We start from the raw sequence: 21,035 nt of genomic DNA, 5'->3' as shown, positions 1-21,035 counted from the left end.
TCCCTGTCTTATCTCTGTGATTAATCATATCTTCTGAGACAAAGGTATTGTTCACATTAACTCTTCAGATACTTCTTCAACAAAAATGTAGAAATGGTTGGCCAGGGCCCTTGTCCTTTGGAAAAGGTATATCTGATTATGCCATAAATATTTGTTAAGTATTGATATATCTTTTTTTTATCAGAAGATGATTTAATAAAGGTTTCCAATTAGTGTCTCTAGAAATTGTTGTTATGGGTTATTTTGAGTTTAAACCATAGGTGCAATTAGAAATGGATTATGTACTTACCTTTTAGAAATATATTTCATATTTTTCTATTTTCCTTTTTACTATTTTGTGTAGATTATTTTTGCATTACTTGCCCTGTCTGTTAGTTCCTGTTCAGCTATTGAACACTCGCTGCTTTCATTTTTAAGTGTGGTTTAGTTTCATGAACTACAGAAGCACAACTTGGATTTTTAAGAAATGGAAATAACATGGCGTAATAAATAGAGTCATATAGATCTAAGTTTTAACTGTAACTTTGCAGCTTACTAGGTGTGTGGTATGTGCCGTTTGTCAGTTGCATAACCTGTCTATTAATTATTCATTATTTTTAAGAGTGAGTGATGAACTATAGAAATGATGCCTGAAAGTATACATCATGTACAGGTACAACCACCCAAAGATAAATGTAAACATATTGTATACCTAAAATGTACCAGTAAAAGAATTTTTAAAAAAGTGAGTGAACTTATACTTACCTTAAATGCTTGGTATGAAAATTAGAGAATGTGTTTAAAGCACACAGAATAATGTCAGACCCATAGAAGGATCTCAGCAAATGGTAGCTGTTATTATTATTTTCCTTTCTTTAAAATCATATGACACTATTCCTTTGTAAGAAGTCATTCAGTTTCTAGTATCTCCAGGAATGAAAGCATGTTCTGGAAAAACACCAAATTTAACAAATAAAAGCTGTGGGACTTCAGAAATTAATCACCTTGAGTTATTTGCAAGCTGAAGATAATAATAACACTTACATTCTAGGGGTGTAGTGAAGGATAAATGACACAGACTATTTATACTAACTGTTTATCATAATGTCTAGCACCCAGTAAGTGCTCAATAAATATTAACCAGTAGTACAGGAAGTAATAGGAGAACACTTCCAGATAATATTATTTCCCATCACTTACTATATTTTTTCCATAGCAAAATTGTTCAAGTTCTTTCTTATATGTGATGATTAATTATAATTGAAAATGCAGTGCGCTATCACTTAATTTTTAATTTGCTTTAATGAGGGCGTCATCTTTCAGCTAACAACCTGTGCTAGCTACCTGCCAGCCATCTACCCCTAAATGTTTTCTGCATGAATGGTCTGTGGCAGACGTCTGCAAGCTCTCTCTCTATAGTAGCAGGTAGCAAATATTTCAGGCTTCATGTGTCATCTGATCTCTGTTGAAATGACTGCATTCTGCCACTGCAGCACAAAAGCAGCCATAGAGAATATAAAAATGAATACAGCTGTGTTCAATACAACTTTGCTTATAAAACCAGGTAATAGGATGGATTTTTGGTGTTAACTGACATCAGATCTATAAAATAATTAGAATGCTAATGCTGATGCTGAAGTCAACATCAATATAGTTCTATTTGGAAATATTTTAGATAATAAAATGTTGATTTTGTATGGAAAAAATGGAAGCTTAGAGCAAAGGCAAAAGTGCAGTGAACCAAAAAATGTATTTTCCACTTGGAACAAGAATCTGGAGTACCAGTTTTCAAACTTCTGAGCTGAGAGCACAATTTCACAATAATTTTTCAGATGTCTAAACACATTTCTCAGGAATTGAAACCAGGTTAGAATTGTAGAAACACTTTGGATTTTTAGAAACTAATTCCTAAGTGAGATGTATACCCTCTGTGTTATGTGAGCTGGGTGCTTCTTCCAAATGCTAGTGAGCGGCTAGTTGGTACAGAGCTATTAGTTTTATAGTATTTTAGGCTCAACTCACGTTATTTCTTTCCTAAAGTCTTACTTAATTTTCTCCTCCCCAAACAATCTCCTTTCTCTTAATATTTATAGAGTATTTTTGACATCTATGGCTTTCTACTTTTTATTGTAGCTGTTTGTATACAAGTTTTATTCATTCTTTTAGATCAGAATCTTCTTGCATCTGACCAGTGCTTAGGTCTAAAGTTCACTTGTGCCTCCAGTCTTCTATGGTCCTCAGGCTATTTTGTTAAATTTTGGAGCTGCTCTTAGTGTCATCCTGGGAAGATAAGCTCCTCATTCTCATTTGGTCACTTTCTAACAATATTTACTCAACCTCTGGGAATTGACCTGTTTTCTCATCTGTAAAATGAAGATAATTGTTATGCTACATTGTTTTGTGAGGATTAAATGAATTAAAAGTGTCAAGTCATTTAGCAATTTAGGTTTGCCCAGCAGAAAGTCTAGCACATGATGTACACTGGCTTTATTATATCTAAAGAATGGACTCCAGTTTTCTTTTTGCTTTACTCACTATTATGTAAAAGTTATAAAATCACTAAATTCATTAATAAATAAATAAATACCAACAAAGTGAAAAGGTAAATAACATCTCAATTTAGCATGAATTAATGCAGTGTTATATTTTCTGCATGCATCAATAAGTATTTTACCTATTTTATGTACTTTTTGAATTTGTCATAGCAGCAAAAATAAAGCTATTACCTTCTTTGAATTTTATGGCCAAACTGAGATTTGACTCTACTTATTAAGCTCTAATGTTCTGAAAAGAAGTAAAACTAATAGTTGGAAAGAAATGTTGTCTATTTTTTATACCTTATTAATGGCCAGTACATATTTTATATTGGAAGGGAGAAACAACCGCAAAGAGATGAAGATTCCCCCACCTTGTTCTCTTTACTTCTGCCACATTTATGCGCCCAGGGAGGACAGTGCACCCAGGTGACCCAGCATCGTCCACTCCCTGTCCCTCTTCTCTTTGCCCATATGCTCCCTCCACTGTTGTGCTACTCATTCCTAACCTCAGTCTCCCAGGGCATTTTTCTGTTAACCTTAGGATGTATCAGTCAGCTCCTGTGACCTGGGGAAAGAGATTTGCTTCTTGCTAAATGTGGGATGAGGAGTTGGGAGTGATCATGAAGGGGATGAGATTCAACTTCAGGGAGAGAGCAGGTAAGGAGCGAGAGGAAAGAATAGACGGACATTGAACAACGAGAGGGAAATGGTAAGATGGATGGAGAAAGAAAACAGAAAATAAAAGACTGGGCTACATTTGTAATTCTTGGCCACAAGTGATGCATCGATTTTTCAAACAAGTGGTGATGATGCGAATACGGGGAGGGAACTTGAGCAATTTGTCACTGTCACCTGAAAGTGGAGAAGAAATTACAGAATGTTATACACCTTTGATGTGCCATTTTTCATTGCAACAAGTGGACAGCTGGATACCTAAAATATGTTGCAAAAGTATTATCTTAGAAATTGTTTTATGATACTTAAGTTTGTAATTTAACCTTTTGCATTTTAGTAACATATTCAGCTAAAACATTAAAAATATGTATCTCAGTTCTTGTTTTTCTCAAGTCAGAAAGAACATTTCATTTTGATATAGAAAAAAATCATCATATAGTCAACATTACAGACTATAGAAGCCTTATAGAAAGTATTTAAATATCCCCTATTTAATTACTATAAACCCCCTAAGTTCATCCATTCTGCTACCTGATGTGTGGCAGATGAGAATGCAGCAGCAAGTGTCTGCTTTCCACAGGGAGACATTCCGGACTACTCCCATTATGCCTCAGCCGCTGCTAGAAGCCAGTTCTCTCAGGCCATCTGTCATCACCAGAAAACTAACTCTTTTCTTTCTTTTCTTTTTCTTTTTTGGTACCAGGGATTGAACTCAGGACCTTATGCTTTTGAGGCAGGTGGCAGAACCACTGAGCTAAATCCCCGGCCCAAGAAAACTGACTTTTTATATGCTCTCCATGGACGTAATTCCTGTCCTTTCTCTTGCACCTTAATGTCTGTGATGAGCAAAATCTCCGTGTTCTCATCTTCTCCTGTGAATATTTCCTTCACTTCTTGGGTTTCCACAGAAGCACTCATTTAGGTATATTAATTTATATTAGCTGCATTATTAGTATGAAATGATAAGACTGGAAATCAACTGTGTTTTTTGTAAAGAGTCCTAAAATGTGAACCATGGACAGCCACTCTTTTTATCACTTCCTTTTCTAAGCAGCTATTCCACCAGGTCTTCTTTGTTTATTCATTTAAGACAGGGTCTTATTTTGATACCTCAAGTGATCCTTTGGCATGTATGTATCTTGGTATTTCTTGGTATGTATCAGATATCATATCATTTCTTGGTATGTATCAGATACTGTTTTAAGTAAGGGTAATAACAATGGTGAAAAGTTTGCATTCTAGTAGGAGAGGCAAACAATAGCAAAGAGATAAACAAGTCTTGTTAGTGATAAGTACTACGCAAAATTTTTTTAAAGGCTGCGGAAATGCATGATGGGGAACAAGAAATAGATGGCAGATTAGATTGTGTAGTCAACAGAGGCCTCCCTGAGTAGGTGACAGTGCGTAGATACCTGATGACTGGAAGGGGCCAGCAGTGTGGAGATCTCTGTTAGGCGAGTGAAGCACAGGGAAACCCAGAGATCAATCCCCCTGTGGTGAGTAAGGAAAGGCATCAGGGGTCCAGGTAAAGAAGTAGTTAGGGGCCATTTTTCACTGGCCCTTGTAGATATGGCTAGAGAGTTTTGACCTTATTCTTATTCAAATAAGAGGTCATTGGAAGATTTTGAGCAAAGTTTGCTATGATTTAATTTATATTAAAGAATTATCACTTCTCGGCCTTTTGGCTAAGATCAAGTGAAAAATAATTACTCAAACCAGACAAGGTGGTGCATACCTGTAATCCCAGCACTGAGAGAAGCAGAGGCAGGAAGATTACAGCTGGAGTCCCATCTGGGCAACTTAGTAAGACCTTGTTTCAAGGGTGGAGTTGGGGATATACTTCAGTGATAGCCCCCGGGTTTGACCCCAGTACAGAAAAAAAAAAATCACTCATTATATGAACATAAACACATTTTATATATATATATCAGCCTTTATATGTAGTTGTAAAGAAAAACTGCTCAAGCAGAATACTAAAGTAGGAGGAAGGTTTAGTTAGCTATAGTGCTAGGTTAAAGGAAGTTTCAGCACTTTGAAAGGGAGTGATATTTTGTTTGCTGGTCTGTAAGTATTCTATAAAGTAAATGTTTAATGCTTATTCAAAAGTAGAAAAATGAAGAAACGTCATATTGTACAAACAAAAACATTTTAATAAATTTCTTTTTATTTTTATATGTAAGAATGTATATATCTGTGTATTTATGTATTTATCTTTCTGTTTACCAACCTAGTTGTCATCATGTTATATGTACACACATGCACACACACACACACACACACTTTGGAGCTCTTATTTAAAAAATGTTCTCCATATTTTCACACATTTTTAAACTTTAATAACATAGTACATCATTATGGGGTAAAAGCAAAGCTCAAGTAATTTTCAAGGTTGAGTAAAAGTATAAATAATTGTTCTTCTCCTTTATTAAAGATACTTGAGTTTCATTTTATAGTAAATGGGAGAAAAAAACCTTAAACCAAAGCATTTTTTTTACATAAGGAAGAATTATTTCAGATGCTCAAAAGGAATATTTTCAATCTGAATTATGAAAAGCCTGGGAATATTTCCACTGGTTTGCAATGGGAAGATAATGAGAAATGGATGAAACGTGACTGAAAACCATAAACATGCCCACTTCAGTGTATCTTTCAGTATAAATATATACACAGCAGAGAGCTTCAGAGAAGACATCTCACAGATATGTTACATGTAAAAGAAAAATACACTTGCAAAAAAAATTGTTGGAGGGCCAGGGATTTAGCTTAGTGGCCATGCATGCCTTGCAACAAGGTCCTGAGTTTGATCTCCAGTACTGAAAAAAAAAATTGTTAGAGCATCTATATAGCAATGGTTACCTGTGAGTTTAAACAAAAGTGGAAATCCTGTACTGAGAATGTCTTTCTTACTCAGAAGTAAAGGATTAATTTGAAGAGTTGTGTTATGGTTTATATCTAAATGTTCCCCAAAGCCTCGTGTGGTCTTAGTTGGAGCTTTGGGGAGATGATTGGATCGTGGGGTGTGATACTCACCGGGTTAGTCCACTGCTTGGTTTTTATCTGAGTGGAATGTTGGGAGGTGAAGCCTGGTGAGAAGAGGAGGGTCACAGTGGGTGTGGCCTGGAAGGATCTATACAGTATATATCCTTCCTTTTCCCTCGGTCCCAGTCTGTCTCCTGCCTGAATTGCTGTGAACTGTTTCTCCCCTGCCAGGCCCCTCTGCCACACCATCTGCCTTGGGACCAGCTACTATGGACTGAAACCTCCATAGATCATGAGACAAAATAATCCTCTCCTCCTTTAACTTGTGGGTGTTGGTATTTTGTCTCAGTAATGAGAAAGTAAGACAATTGATCTCACTGAGAAGGAAATGACTAAAATTATTTAGGGAAATAAGTACTGATACTATGGAGTTTTTTTTTTTCTGGTTTAAGGATGCCATGCAACCCCACAGACATGAGAATAAAGTAGAGGATAGATTCTTCTGGAATTTCCATGGGCTCAATGTTCTATGACTCAACAGAGCTGGGTAACCATTCCCTGAAAGCTCTCAGCTTTTCTTTCTGTTTGGCAGTTTCCTCAATGGGTGAGCTGGATCTTGAACTATTTCTTTCTCTGATCTGCTTTATTTCCCATAGCTTCTTAATAAATGCAGCTGAGAAAGGTGGAAAGTAGCCAGTTTTTTTTTAACATTTAAATAGTCATGCAATTCTGAGAATAATGCTTTACCTTTTCCAATGAAACACAATTGGTTTTAAATATGTTAGAGATTTGTTGATAGATTTAAGGATGTACTCACATACTACGCAAATATGTATTGAAAGAGAAAGAAATGTACTGTTGGCTTTATCCTAAAAATAAACTAAAATCAATTTCAAAGTGAGGTAATGCAAGCAAAGAATTTAAATTCTGGAGGTGGACTTTTTTGTTTTTACTGGCTGTATGACATTGGACAAGTTTCTTAAACTTTCCATGCTCCAGTTTCAATGGTAGATGCCAGACACGGTGGCACAGTTCTACTTCATGGAGTTGTTAAGAAAATTAAAGGAGTAAATATATAGAAAGTGCTTCATTTGCTTGACATAGCGAGAGTTACATGTATTAACCATTCTTTTATGGAGGTGATGGTTATCGAAGAAGTCATAGATCACTTTTGTGTTATGGGGTGAAATAAAAAGAAATCTAAGCCAAATCAAAATATATCAGAAATCTTACTTTAATTTGAGTCAGGGTTATTTTAATTTGGTATATAAACTTTGCTTATTCAGTTTTACATCTCTGTTTCTTTGAACCCATGTTCATGACTTTACATTATCCTGAACTTAGGAAAGTTACTGTTGGACTTAAGATCACATTTCTTAAAATCTAGCTAAATGGCATTGGTATTTCCTTAAACTGATAAATTTGCTCTAATTGTGTTCTTTAAATGAATATGATGAATACTGTATCTCTAGTACATTCTTGCCAGTGAAATACAGTTGGTTTAGATATCCAGAACACTTAAATGAGAACTTCTCATGTGTGAAAATTTAAGTTACTTATGATAGGAATAAGGGTTATGAAATGAATTTCTTGGAGAGCTTCACCGATTGATACCTCACTAATCTTGGTTTAAATAATAAATTTCTGGGACATACATTAGCTGTGATACAGGACTTCCTTCACTAGTCACAGACATTTTCTTGGTGAATTCATGTTTCTCAGATATTACCTCATTAAGGATTCTGCCTGTAATGCCTCCATAAAAGCTCTGTTATTTTTTTAAACCTCAAATTGGAAATTAAAAGTAATTTCACGGGAGCTTCATTATAGCACAACCACCGTCTGAGATTTTATATGAGATGAAGATGATTTAAGCCTAGTCTCTGGGACTGCTGACTAAAACATGCAGGGCACTGTCTCACTTATGATAGAGGCCTCAGATTCAATGTTTTTACTTTTATAAACAGGAAGACATTTAGAAATATTTTGGCAGGGTAACAGATAAGCTCTGCACATGCTTGAAGTACGCATTAGTGTGAGCTTTTTAAAAAGTGTATTTTGGCCTGATGGGGGTAACTTTAAGTTACAAAGTGACTAATAGATCGTGTTACTTACATATAAAGAAGAAAGTGTGGGAGAAAGGTGGAATTGGAAGTCTTGAGTTCTCTTGGCTCGGTAGCTGTCTAGAGTGTCTTATCTGGACAACTCTTTAACTCTTATGAATGGAATTTCTGTTTTAGTCTATAAACTAAGTATAGTATACCAGATCAGCATTCTAAATGCTGTTGGGATTACTAATTCTGATTTTTAGGTTTTTCAATAATGTCACTGATATAAAGATTTCATGGTTAAATGTGTTTACACATTTGAAGAGATTACTGCTGGAATTCTTGGACTCAATGGTCATGATATACACTTCTGGGAGGAAGAAGTTAGCAAAGAGAATTTTCTAAACTTGTGTGATGACAGGATGCTTCTCAGTAGTGATACTATCTTTGGAACACCCTTTCAGAGCTAGACATCTCCCAGTTCTACTACAATTGCTGATATGCCTTTAATGAAGTTATGCAATAAAGTCATACTCAAATTCTTAACTTTCTCTTAGGATTCTACAGTAATATATTTTTCTGCTTCAATTCATTATTGCATACCTCTATCTAGCTAGCATTTCTAATATTGAAAGGTTGAATCTTATAAATTAGTTTTTCAAATTAGGATCCATAATTTTTTGTGTGTGTAAAGCAAATTTTATTTGTAAAACAGAACAAATGCAATCTCTTAGTTGCTTTTCCTTAATGCATTAATATAATAATATAATAAGATACTGTGAAAATTAATCTAAAGATACAGTCTTATACTGGAAAATAAAAATTTGTTCTTTGCAGCCAATATTAAAATTTTAGAAATGGAGTAGAATTTTAAAGCAAAGATAGCAAGAAAGTCATGGTTGTGAAAACAAAACTGTGTTGGTAAGATAGTCGAAAATTTCAGTTAGACAAAAAAATTTGTACATATTTTAATATTTGATTAAAATATTCTTAATCTATTTATTTATTGATGGACAGATAGGCTGCTGCCAAGATTTAACTGTTATAAATTGTGCTTCTATAAACATGGACCTGCATGTATCACTGTAATATGATGTCTTTAACTCTTTCAGGAAGATACTTAGGAGGGGAATAGCTGGAGCAAATAGAAAATTTAGGAATGTAATTATTATGCAATACAAACATGTACTAATAAAAAGTAAAAACTGAGAAAAAAATTCTCCATAGGCCGGAATAAACAGCTGAAGTATATTTTAGAGTCTTCTTTTTAGTGTCATTTATTATTACCTATTGAGACCCCTTGGACACTGATAGCACAAGATTACTCTATGCTGACTTCATCCATTGGGCTCATAATCTAGTTAGAAGAATAGAAAATATACATTAAAGATACAAATGAGTTCAAACTTTTACAGAAATCATGGCAGGGATATTGAAGAGACATATAACTGCTAACTGACATGGTCCCAGCAAATTTCCATGAATGAAGTGGGACCCAAGCTCAGGACTGAGCTTTGAAAGTAGAGAAAAGAAAGACATTCCAGATCGAAAGAATGAAGTGGGAATGTAGGCAGGCATTCATGTTTCTAGCAGAAAGCAACACTCATTTCCATTGGAACAAAGGATTTTGTACTTGAAAAATTAAATGATAAAAAATAAGGCTGGAGATGTAGGTCAGGATCAGAATTTGGCAGAACACAGAATTCCTTCAATTTTTCCCAGGTTTTAGTTTAGATTAGATTAAGGAAACCTGCTCAGAAGCAGTTTTGACCCAGTTAAGTTTCGAAATCCCTCTGAGATAATGGTGTCTTGGCTGGAGTGACTGACGCCTCCTGGGGCTGATGGCTGAGGCATTATTCTTTAGAGCAGTTTTCTTTGGGCCCAGAACATGCATCTGTGAAGAATGATTTGATGATCACAGAAGCACCTGCTTGTCAGACCCTCAGGATCCGCAGTCTTCCCGTAGCTTTTTTGTTCTCAGCTTCTGCTTGGTTCTCTCTTGTCAACATTTATTGAGTGTACCCTGTGCATTCATAAAGATGATAATCTTTTCTCTTAGCACAGTGAAAATACTGCAGTTATGTGGTGTGGCTTTGTAGGAGAAGTGATGTAGAGCTTGGGGAGCCACAGGATGGAAAAATTTTAGGGACCACAGAGCTAGGGCAGTTTTTCATTGTCAGTTCCCTAGAGGATGTATATAAGTAGTAATTTTTCCTTTCCAAAGCTTTTTGGGATTGGCAGTTCTCTTCAGCAATTATAAGGTCTCTAGCACCAGGACCTCAAGTATATATAATCAGACATAAATAGAACACTGAGTGCTCCCTTTTTTCTGTGCTGACTTTAATAAGACACTTTTCCGTAAATGGGCAGGCTATGTTTAAAATAATTATCTAGGTGGCTAAAACTCATCAATGATCAAGTTGAAGCATTCATGAGAGTGTAAAAATTCTGGAGGAACTGCCTTGGAATACATTGGCATCAGCAATCTAAGTGGTTTCTGCTATTACTGAGTTATTGGAAATTTCAACCATACTCATAGCCAGTGATTCATAAATCTAAATTTAAATTTCCAAATTTAGATGTACATGTATACATTTCTAAATTTTTCTCTTCTACTCCAGACTCACATATCTTGCCATGTACCATCATCTCAATTTGGATGGTACACAGACACTTCAAAATAAGCAGGTCCAAAGTTAGTCTTCCATTCTACACCTCTGGTATTTCCTATCCACAGTTACTATTACCGTTCCCAGTTGCCCAAACTGGAAATTTAGGATTAATCCTAAATCCCACATTTCCTCTGTCCCTTTCTGCATATCTAGTCAATGATAACTGTGTTGATATCCATTCCTTCCTTTACTCCTTGAATAATTAAGAAGCTTCATAGTCTCTTGTTTTCTACTAATCTCTCTTCAATATTAGTTTTGGGATGTTCTTTCACTAACCTGTAAATACAACCGTGTCACACTAAAAATCAAAACCATCATCTCCATCTAGATTAAAACTTATTCTTTCCTGTAGCCAACCAGATCATCACCTGTGGAGCCTTTTTATTTTCTGCTGTCTCACCTCCCATCTGCCACACTTCTCGTAAACTCCATCCCCAACACCTATATGGACTTCTCTGTCACTGATGGGCTGCACTGAAAAATAGCCCCAAAGAAACCAGGCCCTAATCCTTGGAAGCTGAAAATGTTATTTTATTTGAAAAGTGAATCTTTGCAAATGTAATTAGGAATCTTGAGGTGAGGAGATTGTTCTAGGTTATTTAGGTGGGCGCTCAAGCACAATCACATGTGTGCTTATCAGAGGCAGCCAAAGAGAGATTTTGTAGACAAAGAGGTTTCAAATGCTGGGCTTGAAATTTGGCATGAACATAAGCCAAGAAATTCTGGTGGCCACGAGAAGCTAAAAGAGGCTGGGAATAAATTTTCCTCAAGAGCTTCTGCGGGATTATGGCCGGGCTGGTACTTTGATTTTAGCTGAGTGATACTAATTTCAGACTTTCAGCCCCTAGAACTGTGAGAGAATAACTTCAACTGTTTTAAGCCATAAAGTGTGTGATAATCTGTTATGGCAACCATTGGAAATGAATACGACTGTTATTCCTGTTATTCTGAGCGTTTATTGTTCTCACAGATTCCTTGCTCCCCACCTGGAATGCATCTCCTCTGTTTTCTCTGTGGGCAAAATATCTGTTTATTTTCACAGAAAACTCTGAAGGCTTTTCCAACTCTGTGGGAAGCCAGCACTCTGTCTCAACATGTCTATGTTGATTTGTCTCGCTTACATTTATAGTGGTGGTATAAGAGGCATTATAGCTGCCACAGTGGTTAGGGATATAGGCCACTGGATTCAGTTACAGAGGTTGAAGTATGTTTATGCTAGCTACATCTCTAAAGCCTGTTTCCTCATCTACAAAATGAGATTGATAAATGGTTCCTCCCTTGTAGGTTTGTTGTGAGGACTGAATGACAGAATCAGTGCAAATATGATATCTGACAAAGATATGTGTTCAATAAATGTTAGATGCTCTTAAAGAACACTGTTTTTAAATTGTTTTTATGATTTCTTAATTAGAACATTAGTTTTTTGAAGGAAAGTGAAATTCTCTTTGTACCCAGTGCTAGGCTGACAGTGCTTATGTTTGAGTAGCATTTGATGGATAAATGAGTAAGATAATGTCTGTTACCATAGGTCTTTCAGTTAAATCATTATTCCCTTAGCTGGAGCTCTTAAAATGTTTCAATCTTTTTATTTTTTCAAGTGTGACATCATTTTTTTTTTCATCTACGGAATGTGGTGGTATATTAGTTCTCATCTTTGTAGTACACTTTTATAGATACAAGACTAGATGGTCATTCTCCTTTTTGGTAGGGCCTCTAAGGATATCTTTCAGGTTTTTGTCACTGTTTGACTTTATATTGGGTTCACAGGTAGGCTGTCAGAGAGACTTAGAAGAAAAAATAATTTAGCACTTGTTTAAAGAAAAATTATTCACATGTGCAGCTCATTTGTATGGTTTTGCAGTCACAGAGTCCAAGGGGTAAAATTATTCTTTTATCTAACAGAAGTGTTCAAGATTACTGATTGCTGGAGATCCTTTCATCTACCTCCACTTCCATTTTAGAGAGCCTATTTGACATTTTTTAAGGGCTAGCAAAAGTGATTGGTATCATTCAATAAAAGAACTTATTGTTGTTGAAATAATCTTTGTGGAAATTCTCCTAAAATAACAATGGTCATTTTTTTCCCCTAAGGAAATGTAAATATGAAGTTACTTTATATTCCATATTTATTACAGATGCCTTTAAAAGAAAATAAAGTTGAGGGAATGTCTTGTATGATTGCTATAAAGATAAAAAAATATATTGAGGAAAAACTTGGTAAAATGATGGCTTGAATATAATCTCGGGCTTTGTTGAGACTCCACAAAACTATTCATAAGGGAGTATACTCAAGTTTTCTAAAACTACTTAGCAAAACAGATGATACAGTTGTGTGGTACAATTGTCTTTTTTCTTTCTTTCTCTCCATCTCTCTCTCTCTCTCTGACATTAAGTGCTCTAAGGGCAAGGATTATGTATTATGTACTTTTTAATATTTGCTTCCAGTCAGGCTGCTTGGTACATCATTAGCCATTAGGAGAATGCAGATTACAATTACAATGTAATTTTAATGACTATAATAAAAAAGACAATACTAAGTTTGGCAAGGGTGAGGAGAATTTAGAATCCTCATACATTGTTGGCAGAAATATAAAATTGCATAGTCACTTCGATAAAACAGTTTGTGGTTTCTTAAAATGTTAAATATAAATTTACCATGTGACCCAGCAGTTCCACTCCAGGGAATCTGCTCAGAAGGAATGAGTACATTGTTTGCTTTCAATATACTGTCAGGGTCTCCCCCCGATCCCCTACTCTAATCCCAACAATACAGATCTTTTCTTCTCTTTTTTATCCTGTCCTGAGGTCAAAGTAATATAACTGTACTAAAGTTATATTATTTTATAAAAGTACTTTATAAAAGTACTTTATTAAAGTTATATTACATCCAAAAACATAAGGAAGGAACATTTTATATGTAGGATTGATTCCATAATACACATTTTATCTAAGAGAAATTTGGTGATTTGCAGAAAACATCTAATGAGCATTTCTGTGCTAGACATAGGTTCACTTTTTTGTCTCACAATTCTAGAATCAGAGAATTTTACAGCTGAAACATACTTTAAAGATTAAAATTACATGAAATAAAGTATAATATTGGAGGATCCATTCCCTCAAAGTCATGTCCATTGTAACTGCTGCATATGACCTTATTTGGAAATCTCTGCAGATTTAAGGATTTAAGGATTTAAGGTAAGGACTCTTTGGAGTAGGATGGGCTCTCAGTCCAACACGACTGAGTCCTGTATCAGGAGGAAAGGACACAGAGAGACACAGGAGAAGCATGAGAGCCATGTGGTCGTGGAGGTGGAGTGTGGGAATGCAGCTTCAATCTCAGGAACACCAGGATTGCTGGTGTCACAAGAAGTCTGGAGAAGGGAAAGACCCTTCGGCAGCATGGGTAGAAGTGTAGCCCTTGCCAACTCCTTGACTTCAAACTTCTGGTCTTCAGAACTGTGGGAGGACAAATGTCTGTTGTTTTAAGCCACTCAGTTTATGGTACTTTGCTCTAGTGGTGCTAGAGATCTAATACCTGTGCATTTATTGAAAATAAAAACATGCATGCATTTATATCAGAATCTATTAAATCATTTGACTGGCAAAGACATTTCTAGATTTAAAATTACTTAATAACTGGCCTTGGAGCCCAGCAACTCATATGTTACAGATGTCTTGCATCTATTTGAATTCATGTCATAAACAGTTACCCACGAATCACAATGTTTTGATTGTTGACACAAAATCTGAGGCTGTAATTTAGAAAATTGGTGACAAACTTCTTTATGATTCATTTAGTGGTAAAAATGAGAATTATATGCTTATGAATTTCTATGTTACCCACAAAACTTACGTATTTTGTTTTAAATTTTATTGAGAGTCTTAGGAAGTGTTATGTAGGGACATTTCTCAATCCATGTAGAGTTACTTAAAACTTTTTCCTTTAATATGAATTAACACATGCAATGTTACAGTTAAAGAAAATATTTTGGAATGCTTAGCTAGACTATGGCAGTGTTAACCTGTTAAATTGAACATAATAGCTTTATATTTTAAAAATGAATGGATTATAATATATCAATAGGATTTCCTACTTTCTGAAAAATTACTTTGTGCATTTCAACATTTAAAATAAAATATTCATTTTATTAATTATTTTTAGCCAGAAAAAGAAATTTTTAAATACCCAGGAGATTGAAGTAATTTGTATTACTTTTCATACAGTTTTCTAATAATACAAGAGTACATTCTCATTAGAACTTGTCAGAATGGTTGCACATATTGCAATAAGGGAAGAGACTAGAAAGATCCTTTTCACAATATGTCCTATGTGGCTGGCAACTGTAATGCTGTCAGATTTGGAACCTCCTAAAATATTTCCAATGAAGCCAAATATTGCAAAAATCAATTTTAAGTTTATAAGGCTTTTCAATTTTGATCACAGGGAGTTGCTGTCATTTAATTTTCATATGAGCATATGAATTAGATATTAATGTCTTCATGTCACTTGTGAGTTAAAATTGAGGCCAATTACCGCTTTTCGGCCTTTTGGCTAAGATCAAGTGTAAAATTGAGGCCAATTATTGTTATGTGACTTGTCCACATGCTGAAGCTATTATCTGTGCCTAACTCTGCTCTTTCAAGAATAACGGGTTGCTTTCCTGAAATAAGATGGAATTCTGATTTGGGTTGGCTTTTTAGACTTGTTTAAAATCTAAATCCTGACTTGTTTAACTCTGTAGTATTAAGCCAGTTTTATGAACCTTAATTTGTTGTTGTTATTATAGTAAGAACACTTAATGTGAGATCAACTTTCTTAAGTTTTAAGTGTACAATATGGTACTGTTGACTATAGGCATAATGTTATTTCAGCAGATCTATAGATCTTATTCACCTTGCATAACTGAAAATTTATACCATCAAGTAGCAACTCTCCATTTCCCCTCTTTGAAGTCCCTAACAACCACCATTCTACTTTGGTTCTATGAATTTGACTACTTTGGGTTGTACATATAAGCTGAATCATCCAGTATTTGTCCTTTTGTCACTGGTTTATTTCACATTGCAGAGTGTTCTGAAGGTTCATCCATGTTGCTCCATATTGCAGGATTTCTTTCTTTCTGCTCTATGATATTTCCGTGTGTATATATTTGTGTGTGTGTGTGTGTGTGTGTGTGTATTACATTTTCCCATGAATTTATTTATCCATCAGTGGACATGTAGGCTGTTTCTATATTTTGGCTATTGTTTTAGTTACTTTTTCTCATTGCTAACACGAAATACCCAACATCCAAAGTTAAAGGAAGAAAGGTTTATTTGAGCTCCCAGTTTGTACAGGTTTCAGTCCATAATTGGCTGGCTTGAAGGCAGGGTGGCATGGCAGAGGTGCATCACAGAGGAGAAATAGTTCATGGCAAGCAGAAAGCAGCAAAAGCATCCAAGCGGCAAGCAACAAGTGACCAGCAATGAACCACATCAGCCTTCTGTCTCATATTTTACCTTAAGGGTGGGTAGCACTCACACCTTAATCCCAGCATCAATCCTTGATCCCAGTATTACATACCCTAGATCCAACCACCTCCAAAAAGCCCCACCTATGGCCACATGGGACTTTGGGAGGACATCTAGATATAAGCCATAGCAGCTATGGTGAATCATGTTGGAGAGAGCATAAGTGTACGAATCTATTTTTGGACAAATACTCAAAAAAATGAGATTGCTGGATCATATGGTAGTTCCATTTTCAATGTTTTGAAGAACTTCCAAACTTTTTCCATAACAGCTGCATCATTTTGCATTCCTAACAGTGTACAAGGGTTCCAGTTTCTCCACATCCTTGCCAACACTAATATCTATAGTAATCGCAGCTAACTCAGTCATTTAAGTTCTTCATAGTCATTGATTCACTTACTCTTTGCAACACTCCTGTGAGGCACATAAATGTTCTTGTTTTATGTAGAAGGAAAATGAGATTAAGAGAGCTTAGATAACTTGCCTAAAATCACAAACTACTCAGTGACAGCCAGGAATGAGGCCTCTGGGCTCTGCTGACTCTCTGTGAAGACAGAGATAAAAAACACTCATCACACTGCTTGGATGTTAGCATAAATGGTAATGTTTACATGGGCACTTTGCACCCTCGAGAGGACTGAAGAAAAGCAAGTCACTGCAAATGGTTTTCTTTTATTCTGGAGGAAGTGCCAGGTAGGCACTTTTCTTGTAAGTTTCTATAATCTACTTGCAATTGTCATGTCCTAATCCTACTGATGTAGTTTTTGAGATATCTTTTGAAACAAGATATGCATTTTGCTTCATTTAACACATGAAACTAAATATAAAAGTGGTCTACTACTAGTTTAGCAGTTCATGTTTTATAATCACTTCTTGAGTGCTTGAATTGATTTAACTTAGGATCACTTGTTGAAATTAATTAGCCTTTTTTTATTGATGTGCTAGTGTCTGCACTTAAAGAATTCTTAAATATTTTAAGGGTAAATTATTTGCTATTTTGCAATATTTATTGCTGAGAACATTATTTCCTTTTTGATATCTACTCATTTTGTTAATGAGATAAATTTTTATACTTTTAAATAAATTATATTATTGAACTTCTAAATTTCAGTAAGAAACTAAAATTCTAAAACACAAAATTCTGGCTGCAGTTATCTGTACTTGGCAACCAGAATTATTGTTTTCTCTGATTACTATCATAGTATACTATCCTTTTTCTTTATTATCATTTTCACCTTCATCTTTTTTCTTCTCTTCCTGTAGTTCTCTTTCTTGTTTTCTTCTGAACAATCTTTTAATAATCTATATTATAAGATATTTGCTACAATTTCTGTCAAAGGATAAAAGTAAAAATAAAATTACTTTCATTTTTTTCACTTTAAGTCTAGTTCAGATATTAGGTCAGGTTCATCTGAGTTTTAAGGTAGATAGCAGAACAAAACACCCTCAGCACTTCATAGAGACTTAATGGTCAATTTCTCTCCACTTGGTACTTTGTTCTAATAAAACCATAAACCTCAATCTGTATTACTTTAAAAAGAAACTGTGGTTATATTCTGTTGATATATTTCATATTCACATGGCTCCACTTGTCAAAGTAAAGAATATTTAGTATGTTTTAGTTTTAAATATACAATTGTGCTAAAATTCCCAAAAGAATTAAAAATATCATACCATAGTGATATATGCACACCAATGTTTATAGCAGCACAGTTTCTAAAAGCTAAATCTTGGAAACAACCCAAATGCCCAACAACTGATGAATGGATAAAAAAGATGTATTTTTTTAATATAATGGAGTACTACTCAGTCATAAATAAGGATGAACTTGAGACATTTCAAGGTAAATGGACGCATCTTGAGATCATACTCATAAGTGAAATAAATCAGACACATATGTGTAAATATAGCATTGTCTCTCTGGTGTGAGAAACTGAAAGTGAAAATAAGGACCAAAATGCATAGTAGATATTGTGAAATAGGAAGAAATTGTTCAAAATAATACTGAGTGTCAGATACTTTGTTAATGATTAAAATGTTTTATGCAAAAAAACGATGTATCCAGATGAATGGGAGCTGTGTTGAGTATGGAAAGAAAGAATACCTTTTGATTTGTTAGGAATGACTGATGTGTGAATATATACGTTATCAATATATTCCACATATAATACACATATATTTGTAAATTAAAATATTATTACTGTTATTATAAAAATTTTTTAAAAAAGAACAGAACTAAAATCACCCAGATAGGGAAAATCTTGCTCCTAGCAATAAAGTCAGCCATTACATTAGTAGGAATAGAGGGCCAGCCTTAAAGTATACTAACATGCTCTAATTATTCACAGAGTTTCTTTGGAAATATGAGTCCTTCTTTAGTTCTCAGTACACTTTGAGTATTTGTTTAAATAACTATACATGTTATTTGCTCTCTTTAAGGAAAATCATCATAGAAACTGTCTAAAAGTAATTAAAGTTTTAGACAGAAGTAATAGCAATTGGAAAAGATTGCTAACAGTTCAGAGTTCATTTTTCGGTGTGAGCACTTGTGAAATTCCACTTGTGAAATGTGAGCAAGATTCATTTTACTATGAGGAGGGATCGGGTCTAGCAACATTGTTGGTGTTTACCATGGCTTTGTCTTTTTGAGATCCCCAGTCCAATTTATGTCTCCCTTCAGATCTGGGTCTGGAATGGTGAAGCTGAGAATTATTCCCATCCTTGAGAATGAAAGAAGAGTGTTAAAAGACATTTAGGATCTCCGTAATGAGCAAGGAGCAGTCCTAAATGTTTGGGGGCCGAAGGTTACTTCTGGTCTCAAGAGCTTTCCATACTGTGGTATTCACTGGGAAAAAATGCTCCTAGCTGCTACTTGTTGAATTGATGAATAATTTAAAAAATTTCGTTGCAGTATGAACGGAAGGTTCACCAAAAACAGATTTTATTTACAAGAATAGATTATTATTTTAACCAACATAGAGTGCATGAAAATAACACTTATAATGAGTCTGAAAACTGTAGTCATGGTTACTTTGATCATCAAGATATTTTTTCCCTTCCTCTTTATCCTGGAAAGAAATCAAAACATCTGCCTGTGAGCTTTTAGGTTGATAAAAAACCATTAATTTTATTCTAATTCAACTATAAAGAATTTTTATCAAATGATATAATTTCTTCAACAAAGATATCTATAAGGAAATTTCATAATTTTCACTGATTCCTCTGGTTCTAGCTCTATAAAATCATTGGAACAATAATTAGTCATCAGATGATAAAATCAGAATTCTAAGTTTCATGGGTTCAATTACCATTTATACCCATACATAAATTATTCTACCAGCTTGCACATTGTGTGCACAGCACAATGCTAGTTCTATGAAGACATGAAATAAATAAAATAACAATTACAACTCAACTAAAGGACTTAAAAATCTACAGAAGAGATGTAGGATATTTCTACACTACAAGATTGAGTTGGTGATAATTTGTTCAGTACTGTATATTAATGAAGAGACTATTCAAAGTAGGAAAATAAACAGAATCAGAATCATCTCCAAGAAGTCAGAGATTTTAAATCTATTTTGTTTAGAATATTATTTTTCTGCTTATCACAAAAATAAATTCTCACTAAAGAAAATTTCGAATAGAAATCACCTGTTAAACCCTTACTGGAGATAACCACTGTTTTCCTCTTGAATTGAGCAAACATTAATCATCACAGACTTTCTCTCAGAATTTAGAAATCCTTTAGAAAGCAGAAAGAAAATGGATATTTTCCTTCTGTAGAATGTAGATGAATCTTTGGTATAAATCATGTGAAGTTATATTGAATAACCATGCAGTTTATTAATTCTATGAGTGTTTAGCTTGGAGCAATTTTATGTGTACTCCAATTTGTCTTAAAGAGTAGTAGCATTCAATTGTTCTTTTTCTACTTCCAGAGCCGAAACCTTCAGATATTTGTTCTTTTGTGTTAAGTTTGCATTGTTTCATTATATTTTACCCTTCATATTTTAAGGCTTTCTTCACAATAGAAAGGCTAGATAATACATTGTAATATTTGGCTTAGTGTGCCTCTTAGGCTGAAGAACTCTTCAATTGTAACCACTCTCCTCCCCTGGCTTCTATAATACTTCTTTCTAGCTTGGTTCTACCCTTACTACTTTTCTGAATGACTTTATTATTTCAGTCTCTAAATGTTTATATTCACCACAGTGTTTTCTTATATATTCAAGTATTTCCTACCTATGTCTTTAACCTGAAATAATGATGCTATTTGAAAGCATCAGGATATAAAAATCCTGATCTAGATCCACCAAAAGTGCTTTACATGGCATGTCCAAATGTGAAACTTTTGTATTCTCCCCAAATTATCATTGATCATTACCATCCATCACTATGAAGCTAGAACACTTAGCATTCTCTGTAATCTGCTATTTTCATCATTACTTTTCTAATTTAGGAATCATTTTCTCTTTCCTAAGGTCACAAGTAAATTTAGAAAAGACTTTATTAAATATACAGTTTGATTCACCAAAATAAAACAGTAAGGGCATATAAAGAGGTTGGAAATGACATATTATACATCTTATGAGTAATTATGGGCACTATAAAATCATTCCATTTGGGCCTGG

At 34.5% G+C, this 21,035-nt stretch overlaps 1 protein-coding gene across 23 annotated transcripts in view; it reads left to right on the top strand.

Annotated features, from left to right (window-relative positions):
- The window catches only part of Anks1b (ankyrin repeat and sterile alpha motif domain containing 1B), a 1,083,815-nt gene that overhangs the window by 320,129 nt on the left and 742,651 nt on the right, over positions 1-21,035 (top strand). The window lies entirely within an intron of this gene.

Source organism: Heterocephalus glaber, unplaced genomic scaffold, assembly GCF_053883595.1.
Source record: "Heterocephalus glaber isolate CG9 unplaced genomic scaffold, H.glaber_assembly_v1.0 deba00001572, whole genome shotgun sequence".
In the NCBI taxonomy this organism is placed as follows: Eukaryota; Metazoa; Chordata; class Mammalia; order Rodentia; family Bathyergidae; genus Heterocephalus; species Heterocephalus glaber.
This window is presented reverse-complemented; position numbering and strand designations above follow the sequence as displayed.